Source organism: Trachymyrmex septentrionalis, unplaced genomic scaffold (assembly GCF_001594115.1).
Source record: "Trachymyrmex septentrionalis isolate Tsep2-gDNA-1 unplaced genomic scaffold, Tsep1.0 scaffold108, whole genome shotgun sequence".
NCBI lineage: Eukaryota > Metazoa > Arthropoda > Insecta > Hymenoptera > Formicidae > Trachymyrmex > Trachymyrmex septentrionalis.
Window position 1 is genome coordinate 759,816 of NW_017304207.1, and position 5,656 is coordinate 765,471.

Genomic DNA, 5,656 nt, shown 5'->3' on the forward strand with positions numbered 1-5,656 from the left:
AAAAAGTTGATAAAAAAATCTGAAAAAATTCTTAGAGTTCTATGAGAAGAAAATAAATGATTTTTGTCTCTTACAGTTTTTCTGTAAAGTTAATAGTATTAGAGTAAAAAATAAACGTCGATAAATCGGGCTGCTACTATGATCCAGCGAATTAATGCACTACAGTGTACATATGTTTAAAACTTAATAATACTCGATTTTTATTTAAAACTATGATTTTAATGATATCATCCGAGTTTGATTATCAATAGAGATGGTAACAGAGGAAAAATTGTAATTTTTCGGCAATATATAAGATATTATGTCATTAAAAATATGCATACTTATTTATACAGCTTTTATGGAATAAAAAATCACGAATTTAATAACGTATTATCGAAATATTTATGTTAATAATCATAAATTTTTATTAATTGTTGGTAACGTCATCGTTCTTCAATTATCCTCGAACCCTTCGGGTCCCATTGATAATCACGAAAATTTTCCCAGGCCCGAAGATCTTTAATAGTATCTCGTCGGTGATATGGGTGAGCAAATTGGGCAGACCGCTATTGAAGATAATGTAAATTTTCTATAATATTATCCAGTTGCTACGCGCGCGTACGATTATACAAACGACATAAATCGCGACAAGTGAGGAACAAGATAGTTGATAGAAAATGCAGCGATAATTTCTGTTGCTGTTCTTTTTAAATGCTTTCTAACTTTTTTCATATGCGAGAAGATCAAGCAACACATTTATCCCAAAGTAAATGGAAGAAGAGTGAAAATCGCGAGAACGCGCGAAGACCAAGCAAAAGATCGTTGTTGCGATTATTGTCGCGCGAATCCTGTCCTGTTATTGAATCAACCGTGGAAAAGAAATCGAGGAATCGGCTGGTCGAGCGCGTGCGCGCGGCAAAATTCAAATTTACGTGATCCCGGAGTCTGTCACGTGCAGCGGAGCGAGGCCGCGTCGCCGTTGTCGGCGCTGCAACGCCGAAATTCGATTAAAGTTCTCGCGCATGGGCCGAAGGAAATACCGTTTTCTCGAATTTCCCGGAGTCTGTCAGGTGGCACCACGGCGTACGTCGGTCCGGGCGCTACGCGGGCGACCGTACTGCGACAACACGGGGGAGAGGAGCCAGTGCTCTTTGTAGGTTATTGAAAAGCACGTCCCAGGCCTATAGACACTTTGCCCCGTTGAACGTAGACAGCAACAATTGACCGACCCTGACCAACCACCACCAATCGGCAGTCCTCTCTGTCCGTGCTCTCCCGTGACGTTTAGTGAGTGCTTTGAGCTGTGGCGCGGGCGGTGAGATGGCTGTCACTTTCTCTCTCTCTCTCTCTCTCTCTCTCTCTCTCTCTCTCTCTCTCTCTCTTTTTCTTTTTCCCGAACCTCTCTTTATTTTCCGTCTCTTTCTTTCTCTTTCTATCTCCCAATTTCTGTTCCTCTGGTGTTGGATTCGAATGGATCGAGAGCGTCGTCATCCGCGAGCGAACGTTTTCTTTGTTTTTTTTTTGTTTTTTTTCCTTTTTTTCCGGAGAGGCACGCGGAGGTCTACTTTGCCGCAATGTCGGCGTCGAAAGCTGGACTGTGCCGCGGCCGTGACGACGTCTCGCGATCGCAGAGCTGGTTTCCCTCTAGATGTTCGGCTGAATGGATGTTCTCAACTACCACTCTCCGTCGTACACTTCATCCGGCAATATACGCGCGTGACATTCGCGTGTACCCACCACATTTCCATTTCCACATCACACACACAACATACACACACACATACACGCAGAACACGTACCCACATCGCGATCGCAAACAGCAAGTTGCTTCTGGTTTTCTTGGCTGTTCGATGTTTCTTAGCGCTGTTTCGTATAGCGTAGCTGTCTCACCTGCCTTGGACTGTCTATTTTACGTTTCCTGCTTCTATCGGGAACTCTCGCTTCTGCGAGGCATTTATCGACAAGCTCTTAAAGACTGGAATCCCGATTTCTACAAAATTCAGGAGAGGATTACTTACCTCCCCCACCTTTCTCTCTCTCTCTCTCTCTCTCTCTCTCTCTCTCTCTCTCTCTGTCTCTATTTTTCTCTCGCCTCGTTCTTCCGTTGTGATGTTTAGGTAGTAAATTTTACATGTGCATTTGCGCAACACACACTCGCTTCAATTACGGAACATTCGCATTTAATCGGTAATACTATGTGTCTACGATGATTCACGAAATGTAGAATACGCATTCACAAAGCTCAAAGTTCATACATAAAATAATGTTTATAAATCGGATTTAAAACTTTCTTCCGATATAATGCCATTACTTTAAGGAGAGTTAAGGTAAATCCACTTTTAGTGATTCTTCTTGTTTTATCTGTTCTCTCAGTGGCAAATATATTCATCTTTACGTGAATTGTTGCAGCAGTGCGTGATAACATATATAATAGTGTTACATTTTCATATTACAGTACCACAAAATAGTTTCGTACATTCTATATGATCTGAGAAATATAGATTTGTATATTTGTGCAAATGTCCATTTACAAAGTAAAGAGATCTCTGTTTTACCGCGATAAATAGTCAAGTTGAAATTATTGAGGACTCCGAAGCGATAACATGTAGGAAAAAGCAAAGGGATAATTGTGAACAGATTAGAGAAAACGGGAGAAACGGGCCGACGTTTATTTCTATCAGTCGGACGTAATGCGGATAAAGATCCATCAATCCCCCGCGGGCCTGAGGATTGGAACGTTCTAACGACGATTTATAACGATTACCCCTTTAACGGCGCTTCGTGCAGCATAGGATGCGCCGCGCCGCACCGTTCCGAACTACTGTTCTGTACACGTCATTGCGCGCTTTGAGCTGTTACGTGAATAATAAGCGTGCCTAAGCTGCGCTTAAACACGCTTTCGATTAGGACCTATGCAATGCTCCGTGTCCTCTCGTCTAATTGTAAGATAAAAATAAATAGATGGAAAATTAATATTGAGAAAAAGTGTATTAAAAAAGAAAATTTCCTTAATTTTAATAAATAATTTGTTTGCAAACAACATAAACGCATTTTTTTTAAAAGGTATTGTATATATTCATTTGAAGAATGTTATTCCTTAATAAAGCAAATAATTTAATAATTATAACAAATATTTTTTGCAATATGATTAATGATTATTGATATATAATTCTCATTTTTTACTAATTAGTGACTTTTTAATTATACAATATATATTTATTTTAAACAAATAATTATTGAGTAAATTATTTGTAACTAGTAAAAACTATTTTTTTTTAAATAATTTTAATGTATTAAGATTTCTGAGTACTCACAATTTGATATGGCTGTGGTGATCACTACTTAGGAGCCTTAAATTCTAACTCTTACTTTTTCCCAATTACTGACTTTGAAAATAAAAATGAATAAATGTAAATTTTTTTATATTTAAATGTAAATATATTATTCTTACATTCTATATAACTACAAGTTGTACAGTACAAAACAAAATTTGTACTGTCAAAAAATATACTTAATTTGTTTCATATAGCAGTTTTGGGTATTCGCTTTCTAGATACTATTTTATTAACATTTAATTAAAAAACGGATGGAATCTCAAATACTGTGCCTTTTATTGTTTTCTGTATGTAGCTTTATATTTATGAAAAATATAACTCCGCCGCGTCCATATAGCGTACTCGCAAATAAGCGACTTTAGTGAAGAATTTAATTTAAAGATTTACATATTTATTATTTTTATAACTTTGGAAATATGAATTTAAATAAATATTTATTAAAATACTTTTTTAAATTGAAAGATATGGATTTAAAAAATTTATTTACAATATATACATTTCAACAAATGTACTAAAATATGCTGACGAACCTAAATTTGACTCAAGATAACTTAAAAAAAAAAATCATTTTCTAATTTGAATGCTTTAGTTTGCTATACTTAAATTGAAAAATTTCATATCATAATTATTATTTATTTAAATTGCGTAATTTTAATTTTAATAAGCATACTTAAGAAAATAGTTTTTTCTTAAATAAAAAAAAAATTGTTAAGCAAACTTTTTCAGTAAAATATTGAAAAATACATAATAAAAATATTGAGAAGAAAAATTATTTCATCTTTACACACACACACATTACATAATCATTTGACATTGAATTCTCGTTAAAATCGATAAAATAATTCAACGATTTTTTTACTTGAATTAAAAATAAATTGGTAGGCTTCTCTCTCATTCATGAAAAGAGTTTTAATCAGTTCGAATGAATAAAATTTTAAGATATTAACTATAAAAAAAATTATTTACTTTTAATTTTATTTATATACTTTTTTATTTAATAAACTTGGATGATCCTAAATATCTTATACAGACATATATACACATTTTATCAAATTGTCATAATCAAATCTCACTTTTATGATAAAAAACTTTTTTTATAAATACTTTAAAGAGATTTTTATCTGTAAGATAAGAACAAAATATATATTAAGTTTGATCTTTATGCCCGCGATAAACTCTAATTTAAATACAAAGTGACCGCAAAATTAATTTGATTTCAATACGATATCGCGGAGATCACTTTAGCGATCGAGCGAATATAATCGCTGAGCCGCAATATCGTGATGTCAATTCTTCCTGTTCATACGCAAAACGCTTTTTTCCCGAAGTACATACGCTCTACGAATGAAATTAAGCCATATGGCTACATCGTAGGGGCGTGCTGAGGCCGTTGCGCCGCGCAACTAGTTGATTTATCGGTGCTTCCGCGTAGCGAAAACTAGCGAGAAGGCTGAATTGGATTACGGCGCGTGCACAAATTGCTTTATTCAAATGCGATTTTAGGTCGCGTGTCTTTCGTAGACTGCAAAGAGGGCACGGAAACGGCGTCACAAACGGGGTTGATGTTCTTCTTCGCCTTTCTTTCTTTTTCTCTTTTTTTCTTTTTTATCGCGCGCGAAAGATCGTTTACGCGTGGAGATGTGCAATTTTGCGAATGAGTTACGGACGATCATCTAATGATGTTATCTATGTTCTAAATTTTGCCACAAAACAATTCTTTTAACAACTGTTTTATAACAATTGATATATAATATAATATAATTATATATTAAGTATATTAACTAGATAATTAGAAAAAGACAACTCTCATTTTTTATCTCGTTTTGCAAAAACGTTTTGATAGAGAGAGGGGAGAGAGAGAGAGAGAGAGGAATTATGTAAGTTATTCCACAGAATATGTAATAATTTCATCGTGGAAGATTTTGTTAGAACGATTCCTTAGAATTTATAAGCAAGAAAGCAAGATCTTCCGAAATTATCGTAAGAGAGATAATTAGTTTCCGTGATTTTCAAAATTGAATAACAGATATTTTTACGCTTTTAACTTTAGCTTTTATATAAAGAAAGTAAAGATTCACCTTTGAATTCGTTAATTTCAAATAATAAAGACTAAAGTAATTGATCCTTTAAACGTGGCATATATTGCGAACCGATGACGTTGCATATACAGTGTTTCTTGTCGCAAGAACATCGAGGCATTTCACTACAAAGGCGAAGCTATGAAATGGAGAAAAACGAGCGGAGAGACAATTCGCTTTGAAACTTGTCTGGAGATTAATTCTCGACACGTCCATTTCAGTTCGTTTGTATTCCGCGGCTGCCGTCACATTTCGGTATCG